The sequence below is a fragment of the Melopsittacus undulatus genome, chromosome 7 (assembly GCF_012275295.1).
Source record: "Melopsittacus undulatus isolate bMelUnd1 chromosome 7, bMelUnd1.mat.Z, whole genome shotgun sequence".
Taxonomy (NCBI): Eukaryota; Metazoa; Chordata; class Aves; order Psittaciformes; family Psittaculidae; genus Melopsittacus; species Melopsittacus undulatus.
Window position 1 is genome coordinate 45,588,548 of NC_047533.1, and position 21,080 is coordinate 45,609,627.

At 40.6% G+C, this 21,080-nt stretch overlaps 1 protein-coding gene across 9 annotated transcripts in view; it reads right to left on the bottom strand.

Annotated features, from left to right (window-relative positions):
* TRIM2 (tripartite motif containing 2) overlaps positions 1–21,080 on the bottom strand; it is a 120,345-nt gene that overhangs the window by 42,331 nt on the left and 56,934 nt on the right. Inside the window, exon 1 of one of the 9 annotated variants that reach the window (XM_031048762.2) lies at positions 2,383–2,428. The exons of the other annotated variants lie outside the window; for them this stretch is intronic. The gene's annotated coding sequence lies outside the window, so the exon portion shown is untranslated. Of the gene's footprint in view, positions 1–2,382; positions 2,429–21,080 lie in introns of those variants that run through there. 9 annotated transcript variants of the gene reach the window in all.

The following is a 21,080-nucleotide window of genomic DNA, read 5'->3' on the forward strand; positions in this document are numbered from 1 at the left end:
GAAAAATAGCTTAATCAGTGCAGTGCTGAGGATAAAATCCTTGCAGGGACGGAGCTGCAGTTCCGTAGTAATCCAAACGAACAAACCATCATCTGTCAATATTGCAAGCCTCACGCGTAAAACTGTCTCAGAATCCCTATCACAGCAAAGTCATTATTAGATGCATGACAGATTTTGTGCTCTAAGGAATGACGCTCCATTCCACGGAGAGGACAGGTGGAAAGAAAAATGGAAGAACAAGAGGAGGCCCAGAGAAATCGTCATGAATTTTTTTCCCCCGGGTCATTTACAAGGGGGAGACCCCTTCGGGATTCAAACCAATCAATCTTTATTTAGCACATCTTTTTCTCACTCAGCCTGTGTAGAAAGACTGCAGCAAATGGTGCAAGGGATTGTGGGATAGGGATGCAGCAGAGAGCTGCGACGAGATTCGCTGGGTGGGTTTTTTCCCTCCCTACTCAGCAATCAGCTGTTTCAAGGCTCCGCGCAGGGCCATTGAATTTGGTCACCAGAATGTTATTACAGGATTAGCAGGCAGGCACGGCTACCGCTGTGCATCTGGCATCTCAATGCCGCTAAGAAATACATATGCAAATATTACTTGGGAATCGGAAAAAAGATTTAACTCCGAAGGGGAGAGTAAATATTACATAACGCCCATTACCAGGACAGTCACCACAGATGAAACGAAAGCACTTTCGTTTGTAAAGGAGACGAAGTTTAACACCCATTGATTCCACCTTGATTTTTCCAGGATTCAAAGTATTTCTCGGGATATAATTCTTCCCTGCCTCAACTTGCAGCAACAAAAGACCCCCACAAGCGCTTTTTGTCTCACCAGATGTTTAAAGAAGCAGCAAAGAACCTCTTCAGAAAGCTGTGCTACTGACACACAAACCATCAGCAGTTTCTTCTACTACAGAGTTGCCTATTTGACCTGACTCAGACTCGAGTCAAATACTTAAAGCAGCAATTAGTAAACTCATATTCAAAGTACGTGAAAATTAGAGCTAACAGTTGGCTCAACTGTTGTACAAACATTAATGCAAAGGTGTATTCTCTTAGTTAATCTATTTACTTGTTTATATTTAAAAAAAAAAAGTAAAATCACAGCTCAATTCAAACTTAACTAAGCTATTACCAAAAGAAATTCAGTGTCTGGTATTCTTCAGCTATGCAGAGAAGGTTGTTCAAAAGATGCTTGTGAATACACAGACACCACTGAAGTAAAGCAACATAGAATTAGCTTTGTTTTCCAGTATAACAGCTGGTGGGTTTTGCAGACTAGGTAGTATTTGCATCTCTAAATACAGTGTATCTTTTCTTTTGAAAAACCAAATCATATGCAAGTATTTCAGCTAACTGAGGCTAACAAAGCTTCCCACAAATAAAAGGACACAAAGGTCTATTTGCATCAAGAACAAAAAATGTGGGGTTTAAACACTGTCTGTGCTACTCTGACTTAATTAGGACAGATATTGTTATTTCAGAAGTTTAAAATGTTGTCCTAAGCTTTTCAAGCACAGTTTCCAAACCAGAATGAATTTATTCAATTCTTGCACCAATGAGGTAAATAGTATTAATAATCATTTAGCATGGCTGAAGAGTAATCTAAATTCCTGATAAAAGTACAGATTCCTCATACATCATTTACTTGTCACTTGGCAATCATTTACCAGATCTGTTTTATGCATCAGGCAGATCCATCCTGGTTTCCCTGGGTAATGCCCACACGGTAAAAGCATGTTGTAATCCAGTTTATAACCTGAAATGAAACATCAGGCAGCTTGTGTGCATGTGTTAGGAGTTTGTGTGATTGTGCCAAAATACTGCTCCTCTGATTCCCTCAACATGTGCTAACTCTGTCAAAGAGAAAGAACAAAGTATGTTTCGCTTTAGCTCCAACATTCAGCAGGTCAGAAGAAACAGGCATCTGCACAGCAGGGCTCACAGTTTCAAAAGAAGGGCAGAGATTTCACATTTTTGGAGGGGTGGGTTTTTATATTTCTTTGGGGTTTTGTTATTTTTTTTGGCTTTCTTTTTAAGCTGCCTAGAACCCCCATTGCAAAGAGCAAGCAACATATTTCACTCCCACAAGGAGATCCAAGGCCTTTTGTTTCCACCACTGGAACACTGACACACGTAAAACAAAAAACAAGAGGGAAAATTCAGGAGGGCCCCCCCCCCCCCCGAACCTAAGTGAAAACTCTCAGACTGATGCATACAGGCACCACATATCTGCTTGCTTTCCTTTCTCATTCCAAGCATCACATTTACATCTACTAAACCAGAATGACAAGTATTGCTCAAATTACTATTTCCATTTATGGTCAGTAGTAAGGGCTGCATACCCCTCAAATCAGAACCGACCCCATAACATACCTCATGGCCAAAGGAGACTGGAGGAGCCACAGCTGCGGGCACTCTCACTGAGGTCTACACCTCCAAATGAGAGATTGCTTCAAAGTGCAATTCTCTTACAATTAACTCTGAGAAACTGCCTGCTGACAGGGAGCTGATATTCTGCAAATAATCCTGCTTGTTCAGCAAAACAAAGATGTGGTACTATGGCAAGGAAAATAAGACAAAAGTCTTAGAATTTTCCTTGTGATTTTTGCTCTTACATGTTGAATGTTGATACATGGTTTTCTTCCCCCTAGTGAAGGGGAAATGGATTTGTAGCCGAGTGAACAGTTGTGTACTTTACCCCCATAGCAGTTAATACCAGCCTGTTTCAAATGCGTTTATTGTATGCATATGCCTTTGGAGCTGGGAGTGGGGGTTGTTGTTATGCGCTTGGTTTTGGTTTTGTGGTTTGTCTTTTTTGTTTTAAAAAGAACAGGCTACTTTCCCTCAGAGATTTGCTGCACTCGTTGTTGCTGTGAGGTGTTCCTGTCCATGGCGGGGGGTGAGAACTTGATGATCTTAAGGTAATTTTCAACCTAAACCATTCTATGATTCTGTGATTTATCTGCATCACTGCTGACTTGTGAATAAAGCTCAGGAGAAGAAAATACATAGGATGTGCCATCTTCATCGTGCTGTGGAAGTGATCTAGCCCCCGTAAATGTCATGGGTTTTGGAAAAATTATTCTTTTCCCTGTTCCAAACACAACCTCAGTTCATATTCTTAGGGAGCCCATTAATAGTAAGCTACTAAAAACCCCACAGCTAATTTACAGCCTACAGGAAGATAGATATTGGTATAACCTTCCTAACATTAAATAAGTCATCCAAACATGCCAGGTTGAAATTAATGATCTGCACTGAAGCCTGTACTATAAATTGACTGAAGGGAGAGTAGTTTAACCCAGTCTATAGGAAAGAGATTGTAAGGTCAGGAGAAAAAAATAATATTGGGTTGACCCAGACTAAATGGCCAGCTAATAAAGTCCTGGCAATTAAGACTGACTGGAAAACAAGAGGTGTAAGAGACCAGAAATCAATTACCCAAGGCTGACATGCTGCGAATGAGGGCTAGTTTGGGAACACAAACATAGGAAAGGATGGGCTGTTACAGTCATCACCCAGTTCCAATGTCCTTAATTTGACCGTGGCGCCAGGAAAGCAAGTGGGTTGAAAACACCAAGCTCTGTCATTGTGGGCGCATGCCCACACCAGAAATCAAGGGGCCTTAGTCATCCTCATGAGACAGCAGCAGTGGAGGCACCTTTACCTTTCTTTACCCATGCAGATGCAGCAGCTTCTGCAGAGCAAGATCAGCTTCCAGCCTCAACTCCACAGTCTCCAATAGCCCAGGCTGTAGCTCACATGGCCTGGGAAGAGCCACACCTTCCTCCTGCTGTGGGTTTGTAGCTAAAGGGCACATTTGCCCCAAAAGGAACTCTGCTAGGTCCTGGTTCCTCCCCACCAGCCACAGCCTGGGACCATAATCCCTATCCCATGTTGTGATTCAGTGGAGCAGGTGCTCTTCCCTGAAGCTTGTGGCCCAACACATGGCTTGTCATAGCCTGGGAGGCAAAGAACTTGAAAGTTTTGCCTGGGATACAATGCTGGGCTGCTGGAGACCTTCCCAACCCCCACAGTACACATCCTCCTATGCCTTTGCCACCTTATTTTATTTCCTTCTACCTTCTGCTTACACCTGGTTTAGCTTGCCAAGGTGCAGCTTTTCTAGCACAGCTGCAGCAAGGCTGGGACAGCCTGGCCTCCTGACTCAGCCAGCCCAACCAAGCTTGGCTGCAGTGACTGCATTCCCTGCCTGTATCCAGCACTGAGGTTGCAAGCCAGGCAGCACCAAACACCAATTGGTTTTTTCCCCTCTGTATTACTTTTTCTCTTTCCCCTTTTGGTATTTGCCATTGAGGTTGCAGGGCCAGGCACTATGGACACCAGAAACAACCTCTGGTGACTGCATTCTGGCATTTCTTCTGTGCAACAATGGGCTCACCCTCAGTGCCAGTCAGATTCTGATGTCACGAACAAGGTTTCTTTTAAAAGCTTTCAACTGCTAAAGGTAGGAACAACAGGAAAAGAAGTCACTGCTATAAATGAAAGCCTTGCTTAATAGTTTTACATATTTAATGCTTTGTTGCTTTTTCCTCCTTACTTTCCTCAGTCTGTAATCAAAGCTTATAACAGGGTGAACACCTGAAATACAGGGGTGGGCCTCTTAAGATATCAGCATACTAATGCTTTATATTCTTGTAGAGGAGGAAAGGGTTATGAGTGGAACCTAATACACTCTTCTCTCTCCCCATCCCCACAACTTCTGCCTGCCTCTGCAGAATCCCTTCAGCACCCTTTGGTGGTGCAATAGTCCTGCTTCCATCCTCACAAACCCCACCTTCTAGCTGCCTAGTCCTTGGACACAGAGAGGACCTGCTGGGGGCTGCCCTGCACACACCAAGAGATGAGACTGGGAGGTTAGAGCTCGTATGGTCACACAATTGTCACTCAACTGAGATATGATACCTACTTCAAGACTGTTTGTCTGCCTGAGGTTTTCAGGACCTCATCTTGGTTCAGGACTTTGCACAATAAATTCCACCACATTTGGAGCATTTACTGCATGTGCAAGAGCAATCTGAATGCTTGCAGTGGAAGTCCATGAATCCCCAGCTAAACGGCCAATATTATCACAAGTGAAGTTTCAGAGAGAGGGGGTAGGAAATGAGAGGGGAAAGGGCAGGCCAAGGGAAACGACAGGATTAAACCATCACATATCAGGTTAAATGACAGCCTCAGAGCTGTCATTTAGTGCCCTTTCCATGTTTAATAAAATGACATATTATCAGCTGAGCTATTAAACTCTGCAACACGGTAGGTCCCAGTAATTATTTCAGGGGCTAGATGTTGTACAAGCCCAAGTAGAAGGATCTAAAATTGTAAACTTGTCATCCAAAGCAGTGAGTCAGAGCATCTACAGTGAAAAGCACCCTACCCTGGTTAACTACCAAGTGCTGTTAACATCGCCCTTACAACTGTACATTTTTGACTCCCTCGGCGTATCCGTTTTGTTAACACTGACAGGTCTCTTGTTCAGCCTTTATAAGCACACAGGCTCAAATAAAGCCAAGCTGAACTGACAAATAATTAAAACTGCACATCAAATCACTACTGCTTCCATAAACATCTGCTCTGAAATGCTACTTGAAATAAAATTGCTCCATGGAGACTTGATACTAATCACTGTTAACCCCTCCAGGCACAGGATAACAAGCAGTGCACACAAAAAGCAGAAGATTGAGCAGGAATCTATTTGGAAAGATGTCCCTGGCCTTTCCTAGATATTGTAGGAATATATAAGGTATGCTTTAAAATGCTACAGGCATCTTCTTCAGAGTTGCTCAGCAATGGCAAGAAAGAGAGGCAAGTAATAAATGCCCAGTGCTTTTGGGACCAAGCTGTGCGGTGAAGGCTGAACTGCTCAGAGATCATCCCCTCCAGTCACTCCTGACACACACCTCTGGATCTGCTCCGCACTGCATCTCCACTTGATCTTACAGTTCTGCAATTCTCCCTTTAGGAGAGGTGGTATACATTGAGTACTGGGACTTAGTCATATATTCTCTATTGATCACTGCAAAGTTAAGCTCATCTGCTTCTGTTTCAATCTACTTCAGTAGGATTTTGTTGAACTAGCACAAAGTTTAGGTCAGCAAGGGAGAAGGCAGCACCAAGCAATCAACTCATACCATGTAACTTCTTCACAAAACTAACTTAGAGATAGACAGCCCTTTAGAATTGTTTTCTTGCAGCTTTCACAATGCCACTTCCCAGCAGATACAGCATGTGGAAAGTAAATTGGGAGAAAAAAATCGGTGTTTCACAGCAAGGAATAGCAGACAGAATATAAGCTTCAAAACAGCAAACAATGGAGGCAGAAGACAAAGGAACTCATGTCTTCTTAGTGCACAGCACACAGCAGACAGGGTGCCTGAGCAGGTAAGGTTTCTGCCCCCCCAAAATCTTGGGATAGAAATTAAGAAGGTGAGGGAAGGAATAATCCCTCTCCAGTCTGTAAGCAGGCTGAATTCAGGCTCTCATCCTCTGCAGCACTTCACTGCTTAAAAGATGAAATACTGGTTGCTGCACCTCCATATTTACCTTGGCTTGTGTACAGTACCCACCTCATTTTCTTGCCCAGAACACAGCAGCGATGTTACCTTCTCTCTGCTAAGTCTTCTTCTGAACTTTCAAAAACACAGCAGTATATCTAAATATTTATATTGTCCTTGGGTTCAAGGAAAACCTTGCTCAAGCATAAAGTGGCAGGCAGCAGTTTACCCAGGCAGGCTCTTTATGCTGGCAAGAATGCAACACTGAACTTTCACAGCAAGTAGGTAAACACATAGCTGCATACAGAAGGTAGCCTGGCAGCACCAGCAATAGTGAGAAGCAATGTCAGAACAACCTTGGCAAAAGAAGCTCTGTGAGTTTTAACAATGCTTGTAGGCACAGGAGCTGAACTGATCACACAACAAAAAGCCACCTACAGCTCTTGCAGGGTGCTCCAAGCACACAGAGCCTGAGCGTGCAGGCTGCAATGTCCTGTCCTCCTCTTCTGCACTCACAGGGTCACTGCATTTGACTTAGCAGGAGTCAGGTCCAGCAGTTCAAAGCTTGGAAACACCCCACGGCTGAACTTCACCCAGTAAACACGTCTTTCCAGTCCTTAGCAAGGACAACCATTTGCTGACTGCATGCCAGCACTCCTATTTAAAGAACTGTTGTTATGGGAAAAAAATGAAACCTTTCTACAGCAGAGATGAAGCATTTCCCATATCTCATGCCTTATCTGCAAAATGCATCAATGCCCAGTATGTGTTTTCACTGCAGAGTTTCACTTCAGCCACAATAAGATGCAGCCATCTGACTCCAAAACCACCATATTCCTGAGCAGGCAGACAGTCCTAGTGATCCTCTCTCAGGTCCTACCAAGCAGATGCTCTGACTCAGACCAGGTTTTCCTCAAGCCTCTTCCTTGAGGGACAAAGTTTTATACCTGACACAAGCTGGAAAGAGCAGCAGTAGTAAAAGGTGTCCACTTTTATCCTTCATCTCCAAAAAGAACTCTCCTAAACTTTCTGTTAGACACCTCTTCCAGGTTCTCAGCACAAGCAAGTTCAGGCTAGATGCCCAAGGGGCAGTGCCAAGCTATTTGTAAGAGAAAGCCCAGGATTGATGTAGGTCAGACTTCTGCAAAAATTACATTCTTAGAAGACCCTCATACATAACTGCCTACATGAATATCCATCTTTTTAACTGATATCACAACTTACAAAGCAGAAGCTATTGAAAGAGGAGGCAAGCAGAACCACTTAAATGACACAGTTTAAAGATTCTCTCAAGCTGAACTGGGGTACACAGTACATCATTCATTTCTGTATAAAAACACATCCATTTGACTTTACAGTAGAACAAATACATTTTTAGGTACACGAAAATCAAATTAGGAGACAGTCTAGGAAACAATAACCACGTGAATGCAGCTATCATTTTAAATTAAAAAAAAAAACACTTGGAAAAAACACAGGCATCAGGACAGCTAAGAACAAAATTGTCTTAAACCAGCCACATTATCATTCAGATTGTGATAACACCTGGAAATATATTCCAAGTGCCAGAATCCCACTGTGATAGGCACCAGCCATGCAGAACACAGATCCTGTGCAAGCATAGGTAGCTGATGTCTTAACACTTCATGCAATTCAGCTATCACCATTTAACTGTAATTGTGACACTAAGTATATTTCTACACTAGGAAATAAGTTGACATAGCCAGCCATTAATTTGGATAAGGACTATTTTTGTAAAGAAAGAGGTGCAAGATGATGGCTTATTTAGCCTGAATCTTTTGCAGTCAGAGAACAGGAGCAGATCTTAGCATCCTCTTCCCTTTGCAATCTCTATGAGCAGATACAAGACCTACCTGACACTTTAGAAGTAGTTCTTGTGATGACTGCAACAAGATGTACCATGTTGCTACTGATACAGGTTATATGGGTAAATGATAAAACCCATCTGAGGTGTACATAAAGAAACCAGCTGTGGGCATTGCTGTTAAAAGTAATTGAGAAAACCTAGCAGAAAACCTGTTACAAACAGCACATACAGAGTCTGCACTATCTCAGGTACTGAATTACTTCTCTTCAGATACCACAGTGAGGGGCTGTTAGGATGTATTTCAAGTAAGTTAAATGCTTTTGAAAGCCTGATGAAGCAGCATTCACTAGGGTTTTTGTAGGTGGAGCATGCTGTATTCTGAGTTAAATTTTTTTCACAACTTGGATCTATTGCTTTTTACTCTTCCTATTTATTATCCACAGATGTGCTGGATATTCTGTCATCCTGTGAGCTGTGAAACCCATTGCCCCAGGATGCTACAGTTGTTAATATTTCACAGGCATTCCAGAAATAAGTACAAATTCATGGTGGATAAACTGATTAAAGGTTTTAAAACACAAAGACACCACCTCTGCCAGAAGCAGAACTGGAAGCACAAATCGCTGAATATGAAAGAGCATTCTGGAGGGTACCATGATATGTGTGATCTATTCAGATGCCCTTCTGTAGGCATCCACTGTCAGCCACCATCCAAATTACAAGGCTAGTCTAGACTTACTTTTAGTTAGGTCCAGACAAGCCTTTGAAATACTCAGTGTAGACATCACAAAGGCTGTCATAGTAGCCACTCCCTTTTGGCATAGTTAATGGATATTAATGGCGCCACAAGGCTGTTTTTATCACTTTGCAGAGTCCTGCCATTCAGTGATGTCAGGTGAATTGAATCCAGCACACAGCTGCCTTAATACACTACTCTTGCATGAAAAATGCCACTTCAGCAGTTACATCCATTTCTAAGTCATACAAACAAGACACATAGCAATGAACAGAAATTGACTAGTCATCACCCCAAGCAGAGAACCCTTTTGTAGTGAATACAGTACTACCCCAGCATATCTCCCCACTGCCTCCTACCCTTTCAAATTTGCCCTTTCAAATTTCTGTATTATTCTAAAAGCAATGCCATGGAGCTTGGGGAAATCGTGCCTTGATCGCTGTCTTGGTTCTCCTCATTTAAAAGTTTGAAAGCTGTCCATCTTCCTCAACAGAGATCCCTCCAGAGGGTGCACACCTTCCAAGCAGACCTTCTGCAAGAGAACATCCCAGAGGGAAACTGATGGTTGTTCAGAGGGTAAATGGCACCATTCAGGAGCTCAGATAAAGATCCACACCAAAAATTTAAATATGGGAAGAAGTTTTCCTGCTCTTCTACTTACTTGTATTCAAGAGTATGCAATGTGTCAGCCGCTGATAAGACAAAGGAAAATTGTGGACTTTGCAAGCACAGGAAAATGGAACCATTCATTTTTTGCAAATTCACCTTCTTTTATGGGAAGGTTTTTGCATGCACTAGTCTGGTCTGGGCTTTTAATTATTGTTTTATTTCTAGAAGGGACTAGTAAAAAAGTTAATTAGAATAAGGAAGCTAAGGGAGGAGGGTGTTCTGTGCCAACACCAAACATGTAGCACACTTCTCATAGAAGTCTTCTGTTACATACTGTCTTCTGTTTCCAGCGTAATGAAAGATTGCACTTGTCTCCACAGAGATTTTAAGTAAAGCATTACATTTGTGAATGAATGGAAAATTATTTCTGTTTAATTAGTAATGATGGATCTCAGAACATGTTTGTATTTCACAATCAAAATTTATTTCCAACTATTTTAGATGCAAAACAAAAAAAACCCAACCACTGTATATTTGAGAAATAGCATGAAATCTTCATTGTGCAACACTTCATTTTATCTCCTTCTTATAAGATGTTTTCTGAACTGAGATGCAGAAAGACCAGTTGTTCCCAACACTACACAGAGCAGATTAAGTAAACAGGTAAGAGAAGAGCCTGGCTTTTGTGGAGTGTCCAGCAAGCCTTTCTAGCACATTGGGAAGACAGCACACTAGCTCCTATCATAATACTGTTTCAGAGTAATACTCAGAACAAAAAAACCTTACATGATATGAAATCAAGCTGTGGCTCTACCTGACTTTTGGGCCGTAGGTTTCCTAACCTCAGTACAGGGTAATTACAAAGCTTATCATTAATCCCTAAAGGTTTACATTAAGACTTCCACCATTTATAAGGATTTTGGGAGTAAAGTTGTAGAAGGGCATTAGGCACATACTGTTTCCTCACTGAAAAAATACTGTCCAAACGTAAACAAACCGTGGCAGTTTTCTCTCTTCAACAGTTTACTTATGCTGCAAAAGGCCTGGATTTATCATTCCTAGGGGTTATTTTAGATCCTGAGGAATTTGTAAGCAGGCTGATTCACAGTGTTTATAACATGTAGCTGTTTTCAGAAGAACCAGGGTGGCCTTGAAGACACCTGACATCATTGAACTTGGTGACATCTGCTCTTTTGGACATCCTGTTTTTCACAGAGTAAGCAAGTTCTCTCATAATATAAATCATGGGCCAAATATGGCTAGGGCTAAATATGGTACACATGCTCTCACCAAGGACCACTATAGAGATTAATGCATTCAGAGGCACATTAAAACATAATTGTTCGGATCTTTTCAAGAGCACTTCCAAGTTCAGCAAAATCTTTTGAGTGCAATCTCCGTTTTCAGTTGTCCTGTAAGTAATCATGTCACGTGTGCTTGCGCATGATTTCATTACCATTTTTGAGGGTTTTTGTTCTGTACAAGGTGCAGAAGCATCTTTGCATTTATATTTTCATACTAGTCAGAGTTATGCAGCTGAGAGTAATCCAGCCACTGCTCTTTCCTTGCTAAATCAACTCCCAAGTACTTCACAAAACACACTGGTCGATATCACACACCTTAAAACTCACAAATTAGCCAATGTCCACTAAATTGTGATGAAGAAGAAAGCAGGCACAGTATAGATAACACATTTCTGAATTACGAGTTCAGTGAAGGGATATTCTCAAACCTAGCATTGCACACACATTAAAAAATACAGGAGAAAAAGAAAGGATTTCCACTCTATATTTCCAGAATTGAAAGAAAATAATCAACAACAGAAGCTCAATGCAGCACAGAACAAATAGCTTTACATGACAAAAGAACAGAAAGTCACCCAGAAATAAACTGATCATACACATATTTAGGCAGACTAATAACACTAAAACAAATAAATCCATACTGGATTAGGAGCAGGCAGATTGCTGAACACTCATCTCATGCATTTAGAACTTGATCAAAAATAATTTCATCTACTCCAGTCTTTATGTCCCTTTCATAGAGGGAGTCTGTCCTGGCATAAAGACTGAAGATGACCATCTACCTAATTAATGGCTCCTAAAATGCATCCAAACCTGACAACATTCAGAAGGCTTTAAAGTGAGAAAGAATGAATAATACTTTTACACATGAGCAAAAATGCTGACCATAAGAAGCAGAGCCATCATCTGCAGTTCTTCCAGGGGAGCATTTAGGGTATGCATCACTACAGTACATTTTTAAGTAATTTGTCTTCTCCCAGTGGCAGGGCATATTCTTAAAGTTTTTATAGCCTAGATTTAATATCTAACAGTAAACCATCATAGCCATTCTGTCAGCAGTTTCTTTGTAAACTACTGTAGCAGTCCAGCTATACAGGATATATTTTGATGCTTGCGTTAACAGGATCACCATGTAATGTAAGAAGTGCCAGAATACATGCTGCTAACATTTTTCACATGTCTATGATTAGTCTCCTTCTTAATTTAGCTGTGCCTCTTTTAACCCTACTGCAACTAACTAGTAGCAAAACGGATGGAGACAGCCAGCATCTACCTGCCACTCTACCTCTTCAGCACCTCAAAAATCATATTCCAATTTCTATTTCAATTCTTCCTTTTGAATGGGATTTGTTTTTGAGTTATTGCCCTAAGGTCCAGCTGGAAAGTGGGAAGGCTGCCTGGTTGCCAGCAGGCTTCTCGGCTGACTAGATCCTTGGCTGTCCCCATACGGTACACTAGTGTGACATATTAAATAATTTATTTAAGTTCATGCTATTCCAGTTACAAACTGTTATTCCTGTGATCAAACTAAATTACTGACAATTAATTCACCATTTAAAATAAGCAATGTCCAATCCAAATATAGCAAACCACCCCAATTATTAGAAGGAAAGACATGCAATGCCAAGATACGTCTACAAATTCTGGGACAGAAAATGCCTAGAGAGTCTGTGGTAGAAAACAATGACAAACGTCTTTAATGTTAGAATTGACACAAAAAATATTCAGTTATTTAAACCACAGAAATAAACCACAGAAATAGAACTAAAACAATACAGAAATGCAATTTTAATCTCTCCAAAGATCAACCTGAGTTTTGTTCAGTGGGAGGTGGGCTTTATTCCAGTTGATCAAAAATAAAGAGGAAGAGAAAAAAATCTTGCACAACTCCTCACAAACACAAATGCTTCCAAACTACATTTTCTAAGTGTCTGCAACCAAGCAGCTCTTTCCATTGCAGTCACATGTTAACATAAGCCTTACATTACTTATAGGAGGAAAGAGACTGCCTCCTATCCGTTCATCTCACATAAGAAATACAAGAGCGGGCCTACTTCTAACAGAAGAAGCAAGTGTGTCTTGAGAAGTAATCTGTCACAAATGGAGATATAGAGAGGTGAAGCCTACTTATGTGAAGGCTAAGCCCTGCTCTATTCCCTTTAGTATTTTAGAAACATCCAAACAACCATAATTTCCTTTCCAACATTTATCCCTTTCAATAAATATTGATTTTGTTTCAGTTCTGTTTTTTTTAACAACTCATGACAAGTGTTTCACATAGCTTCCTGCATACCCTCCTTTTGTTTTATTCAACCCACAAACATTAGCAATAACATAATCACAACCTGTAGTCTCTGAAAATAGCATATCTAATTTTGATTGAAGGTGTCAGCCAAGTGTAGGATCTGCAGTAGTGGATTTCAATCTGACAGTCACTGAACTTTTCCAACATGGTCCCTGAAAGCTGACTAAAATAAGCAAGTTCATAAATGTTACCCTGCAAAATATGAGAAAATAAGAGAAAATTTTTAAGGCTTCTTTGGAATTAATACCTCTTTATAACAAAGCATATTGCACTGTTCTTAAAACAACTATTTAAATCTGAAGACCTATTCCCTTCTATGATGTAATTGTATTAAGTATCATTCTTTATAAACTGAATTTATTATTTAGAGGAATAGATATGTTTGCTGCTGTGTATAAACAAATAGTTCAAACTAGTACACCTGTATCTTCAGGCACATTTAATTTGATGAGACAATACACATGCCCACTGATCAAACCCAGTTCTTTTACATTTGGCTCAAGGATTTATCCTAACCTACAGTGCATCATGATTTTGTTTTTGTAGAAATAGTTCATGTGTCTAGATGTAGTATTACCTGTTTCTGCAAAACTGTGTACATTTAATACTTTATGCAGATGATTACATTTCAGCTTCACTATCATAATGCACAACACTTACCTCTTCACATTAGGACACCCAAAACCTTTCCAGTTCATTTAATTCTTCAGTTTTCCTCAAAGGAATCGGGGGCACTGCTGTGTTTATATAAGCTGTCCAAATCCTTGTTTTGTTATGAGTTAATGAAATTCCATTATCAGGCAAAGACATGCCCAGCATGTTTTCATGGTGGTTTCAAGCACAAATTATCTGGGATTTTCCAGTAAACAACCTGGCCTTCAAGCTAAATTTGGTATTTCCAGAGAAAAAACAGTATCATGGGCTGAGGAAATCCCCCAGCAGTATTGTCATCTTTGTCCAGGTAAAATCTAATTTTCCAAACACTATGCATGCTGCTGGACATAGCAGAATTCAGACAACACTCACGTGCTGTAAGGCTATGAACATTGCTTGTCTCAAACTTAGCCTCAAAACTAAGATATCACTGAACTCGTATATCACAGAATGGTTTGGGTTGGAAGGGTCCTTAAAGATCATCTGGTTCTAACCTTCTGCCATGGGCAGGGACACCTTCCACTAAACCAGGTTGCCCCAGGCCCCATTCAGCCTGGCCTTGAACACTGTCAGAGATGGCACATCCACAGCTTCTCTGGGCAACCTGTGCCAGTGTCTGACCACTATCACAGGGAAGAATATTCTAGTTAGTACATGGAAAATCACTTCTGTGAAAAAAACGAACATCTAAGCACCCCCAAAAGGCAATAAACGTATATGCTTCTAATTATTATTCTGCATATGACATGATACATTTGCTGTCTTCCTTTATGAATTACACATAGAAACCAGATTTTTACCAGTTGGCTGAAATAAATATTTCCATTATTTTAATTTTTCCCTCTTCCCAAAAACCCTATAATTAGACCTAGAATTGGTTCTGCCATAAAACCCACTTTATATTTCCTTCTGGGCTTCAAGCAGCATGTGTTAACAGTGCTCCTCGAAGCAACAAGGAAGTTCTGTTTAGCCTTCTCCCAGAGGAAAGCCATGGTGTATTAAAAGTGTATCAAAGACATATCTCATTAAACAGAATGAATCTCAAGGACTGAAATGAGCCCTCAAAGAAGAAAACACCAAGCTGCTCTTTACAGCCGAACTGTGGGTACTGCAGGTCCAGATCAGACAAGGATGTTTCTTCACAACTCAAGTTTGTCAAATGCTCTCCTGAGAAGTTTGAGGAAACCTTTGATTTATGGTAAGCAGTGGATGACAACCAAAGCACAGAAGCCTTATTTCACTTTGTCAGCCAACTGAACAATTGCCCCTTCAAAAACTGTCTGGAAACAGAGACTAACCTCCTCTTTTTGCTAGCTTTGTTTTCTAGCAGGACAATTCAGTTCCAAGACCAGGTACAACAGCTTCCTGGTACCTTGTCTATGTAACTACTCCAGGCTTTAGATATCATGTGCTTATCTTCCAGAAAATTATGGGACTAGTGTTAAAATAAACAAATTCATACAGATTTTGACAAATCAAACCTTTTCATGTGCTTTTCAAGCCCTACAGTTTATATTCCAGAGTTTATTTCAAATACTTAGATTGTCTAGAAACTCTCATTGGTATCACTAGTCAACTTAATTTCAGTTCTCACATGAGCAGCAATGTGGAATTTTAAGACAAAAACTTCTGGTTATTAAATCACAATAGCTGGCCACAGAGTCTTATGCAGGTAATACATCCATTGCCCTCAAAGACAAAAAATCCAAGGCTGGAACAGAAAGCAACTCTTCTTACACCACATCCTTCTCTAAGAAATATTCATGAAGTCCTTGTACTTTCACCACAACTTTCTTATTTGTCCCCATATATAAATGAACATTCATGTAATTGTTTTGACCTAATGAGTGAGTTCAGGGTGATTTTTGTCTTATTACTGGTATATATCACCTGGTACATAACCATTATAATCTCTTGTTTTCACTTAAACTTATCGTCTGCCTGACAGCCTGCCTAGACCACACGTTGAAAATAGTAACATGAAATCAAAGGAGGGAAGCCAACCAATGTAAGTAACCTACAAAGAGCTACGCACCAGGTAATGGCTCAAGTTACTCTTCACAAAAGCACAACAGAGTACAGTAACATGAATGTTAACTGCCAACTTCAAAAACCTGAGCACCTGGGAAAACTAAACTCCCCTAATTAGACCTTGGTGCTGTCCTCTCAGATTTACACAGTCGTTATTTTGCTTTGAATAAGCATTGCTATTTCTTCCCTAGGCAAAATGCTTGGCTCTGTTCCAATTATTTCTTTTAAATATTAAAGAGCAGGAAACATTTGTCACATCCTGTCCTCTTTGCACAGCATCACAAGATCCCCTTTGAAACGCCTGCTCTTACAGCAAGCCTGACACACAGTTCAATCAGAACATTTGCTATTGTCTTTTGCCAACTACAAACGAATCTCTGCACAAACGCTGAAAAGGTTTAAAGGTTTTGACAGCCATCTAAAGTCGAGCTAGCATGACTGTCAAAGAAAGGTGGTGTCAAGCTGCTCGGCTTCCCCGCTACGGACCTGACTTGAAGAGAAAGAAAGACAAAGCGATTCCCTCAATCACACAGCATAGCTCCTGGCAAGAGTTCCCTTGCTGTATAACCACTGCTCTCACAAAACACTCGAAAGCAGAAAAAGCAAACAGAGAGAGATGAGTGTGAAAGAGTAACTTACATTATTTAGAAAGACAGTGGGAAAGGACTGCTGCAGTTTCTTCGTTATTTTACACTGCTGTTGGCAGAGCAGACAACCAAAAGAGCTCACCTAAAGAAAGCTCTCCTTTTAATTCTCTCTCTCCCAGTTCATTTACTCTGGAGTCTCTCAGCCTGAAGAGATCCGACAGTCAAAAGTTTATCCCCTTGTATTTCCGAATGATATGGCTGACTTTCCTTGGACACATACCAATGATGCAGTAAAAATAGACAAAAGGGGGGGAGGGAAGAAGCGATCTAGCTTGAGCCTGAATCTTAACCCAGTGTTTTCTGTAAAAGTTGCTCTGATGTCAGAAGCTCCTGTTCCTATACTGACTTGCAGAGCACAGAATCATCCATCTGGTTTCCATCAGCTGCAAATTACAGGCAAACCAGGGAACGTATACAGCTCAGTTTTAGCAGAACTCCCCAGGCACCAGCCTTACAAGTAACCTGAGGTACAAAGGCTTTGAAAATAAACAGCCAGCCCCATGCTGGGATGGTTTCCCATATGCAGATGAATGACTGCTCCCCTAGCAGTCCTCAGCATCCAAGAGTACCACACACACCACTCACAAAGGTGGTGGTGGTGGTTGCGTCCCCCCCACCCTGTGGAAACAAACCGACCTTGCAGCCCTCCCTACCAATACAAACAGCTTCTCTGGAGGTAAAGGAGGGTCGGTAAAATCCAGCACATTACTGGAAACAGTTCAGCAGTTTAGCAAGTCATTTTGAACAACCTGGCTTTTATCAACAGGGAAGTGAATGCTGATCCACTTACATCTTTTAAAGGCTTCCAGGTGGGAAGCAGATCTAGGTTTGGTGTGTGTGTGTGTGGTGGTGGGGGAGTTCTCTAACAAGGCAACTTTCAGAGTCAGCAGATGGTTATTTGATAGAGAACCTCTGGGGTGATCTGATTGATTGATTAATTACAGCTATGAACATTTTACCAAAAGCACCACAAGCAGAACTTCTAAAAACACTCCGTGAAAGTCCATGGCTTGAAGCTCCTGCATCAATTCCAGTCCCTGTTTTCAGCTATTTAAAGGTCTACTGCCCTGGCTAAACTCAGGTACCAGAGGCTTAAGAGGTTACCTATAGTTTTGGATACCTCAAAACTTTTGAATCAGCACTGAAGAATATTGTTTTTCCCAATAAAAAACTGGGAAACCAACTTTATGGGGTTAAAAAAAAATTGACATTGTTTAAATGTCAAAATTGGGGCTAAAAAAGTTTTGACATTGCTATGAACATTGACATGTTTGTTTACTTAAAAATTTATTCAGTCTTTAGTTTTGCCAGAGGACTTTTGCAAGCTTTTCCACTGGGAACAATCTTATTCTATTTTAACAGTGAGACAGCTTTCACTAAAACATAGGTGAATCAGTACACTGAGTCATTAACAAAATAAAAACACGTCCAAAAGTCCCGAGCCTTGTCACTTGCTCAGTTTTTCATCTTTGCACAGTTATGACTGCTCACTGTCTACTTGTCTTGTACCTGGATTCCTGGGCCCGGGATTGACATGACTGGACTGTTAATGTCAAAAGCAGTTGAATTATTAAAAAATACATATATTTTTATATCTACATACATATAAAGACTAATCAGTAGAAGCAAAGGAGAAAACTATGAAACAATTTTCATGTATTTTTGCCTGTGCTATCACAATTCCTTCCAGTAGTTGTATAAATCCATTGAATAATTTCAATCAGATCAGGTAGAATGCTAGAGATCTCAAAGGTATTATATTGCTACAGCTTTTGTGAAAACAGGCAGCCCTCCAGATGAGTGAAATGCAATCCAGTGATCCAATGTTAAAGACTATACATGAGCTCAGTTTTACTACTAGTCACCAGAGCACCCCACACAAACAAGAGGTACATTGAGAGCAGATTTCATGTGCCCTACTGCTCAGCTGCAACCACAGTTGTGCATCTTTGGTCTGCATTCTAGCATTTTTCCTCTCATCTGTTCTGTTCTCCCATCAAGTAGTAAGCAGCAAAACACTTGAAATGCAGACATCAGCTACCAGATGAAGCAAATAATATTGTTTTTTGAAACAGCAGTAAACAAGGCTTGTTAACAGCTGAGTTATTCTTCTCCCACTTAGTAAATAGGTGGGGTAAACTGACTACATCTTGTTTTTATCAGGACTGATATTGTCCACTAAATCAAAGGACTGATCTTGGTAGAGCAGACTTCCAGGTTTGATGTCAGTTATTATTTCATGGGGTACAGCAGAGTAACCCTTGCTTGATTTTCTGTGCACGTAGTCTCTCTTCCCCACTGTACTATCACATTATGGGACAGACAAAATAACTGTTATCTTTGGAATAAGAACCATTTTTTTTCTGAGACAGAATGTTAAAGCAGAGAGTAGGTGTAAATAACAACTTTCAGCTTGTGATGTTCATGCCAACTAAAGAGCTTTTTATCCCCAAGGAGCAAATGCATTAATTCACACTGATCTCTCAGGTACCCTTCAATATATCTGTTCTCTAAAAAAAAAACAGTCCATTTTTATCAAAGGCTGCTCTCACAAATAACAACCCTGTGAGAAAATGTCAAGAAAATTCAAGATTCAAAACCAGAAGACTGATTTTAAATGGCCTTTCATTTTCCATGCTCCAGGGATCATTTTTATTCATCATCTTTTTCTCCCTTCTTTTCTAGTCTTCATTTCCTCTTTTGTGTCATCCATGTGGGCACCAGACTCCTCCTGTCCATAGATAGCTCCTGCCTCTAGGCAGGCCAGCTGTGTGTCCCCTCACTGTTGCCCAGATATTACAAAGGCATCATTTGAAGCCCACTTTCTCACACTGTGTCTCTATGAACAGTCAAGCACCATGTGCCTATCTAGTATAAATGTTAGTTTTCCAAAGAAATGAAGATGGAAGATATTCATCAGTTTGATGGTAAGAGAAAATTTACTGTAGAAAGCTTCATATAACAAAGACTGCAACAAAGAACAGTTGTGATATGGAAAACAACCTGCTAAGAGTACTTTGCCTTCTCAGAAAAACAGCAGCTTCCATTTAGGATGTTTTTGAATATCAGCTACAAACAACCTTATTATTTTCCATGTAAGTACAAAACAATTGTGAATTTTCACCAACATCAGCTCTGTTGGTGCTGTGAGTAGGATAAGAGTGGAGTAGGATGCAGCTTACATATTGATTATACTGATTATATGCAGCTTTGTATGTAGGTTCTTGAAAATGTTGTTTTTAAAACCTCATTGCATATTCATTAAAACAAGGAAAAGGTGCCCCTCCTTGGTCAGCAGTGGACAGGCTGTGATGCACAGTAGATGTCAGAATACATATCTGTCTTGGTCAGGATTCTGCTCCCACCAAGTCTAGTGTGGCTGTACTGGGATTGCTGAAAGGCAAAGGTAGAGATAAAAGCAACCTGTTTTCCATCCTGTTCTTTGCAGTCTAAATACTGTGACAGGCGAAAGGTCTGGATTTGGTGGAGGATGCACCTTGCCATTTAATTTGAACCTGTGAAATTGCCTGAATGATAGAAGCTCAGGATGGCAGTTTAACAAGCCAGAGATGCACCACAGCAATGCGTTTACCTTTCATTTTAGCAGTAGTCTACTTGGCACAGGATCTTAAATATGCTTATGCAGATTTCTAGTCAGTCATAGTTTAAGTCCTAGATGAATTTTCTGATGCAAACATGCTGGCAGGCTTTGTGCAGACTGAAAAACCACAAGTCTGATAGACTGAGACAAATCTACCCTTGGAGATGTTCAAGGCAAAGCTTCAGTTCACTTACTCTCAGTAAAATAGAATAATGTAGATTTTAGCACTGACAACAATCCGTTTTTTAAAATTATTTAGCTGTGCTATTATTTATATCACCAGCATTTTAAAGCCAGCACGTGGAATATCTTAGGTCTGGTTTCAAATGCTAACTTTGTACTTCACATACATGTATCTTGCTTTATAATGTATTATTTCTTCTACACAGAAAGAAAATACACAGCTCAGACAAAAATGTAATGTGTTATAACCTTGATGCCATTGTTGGTGAAGCCCGTGGCTGCTGCTCTTTACCATACAGCCTGCAGTAGCCCCTCTGTTCCCAGCCCACTAAGCCACTTTTTCCCATTAACTCTCACTAGCCTCTGTGACTTCAGGGATCTGAGTTTGCCTGGGACACATGATCTCATTCTGCACTCTGGTGAAAGAGGCATGCAGCTTTTCCCCTTAAAAGCGAGCTGGCATGATGGTCCCTTTTTTCCCCACCCTGAAGCCCACAGTACTTTGTATTCTCTAAGTATCAAGCCAGCAAACAACATGCAATGTGTATGTCCCAGTGGTTTTCACCAGGGAAGGTGAAATATTGGAAGGATGCAATCGCAAAAGGTAAATATTAGGCTGTTTTCAAAGGCCCTAGCTATACCTTCCCACTTCTTACCTTGC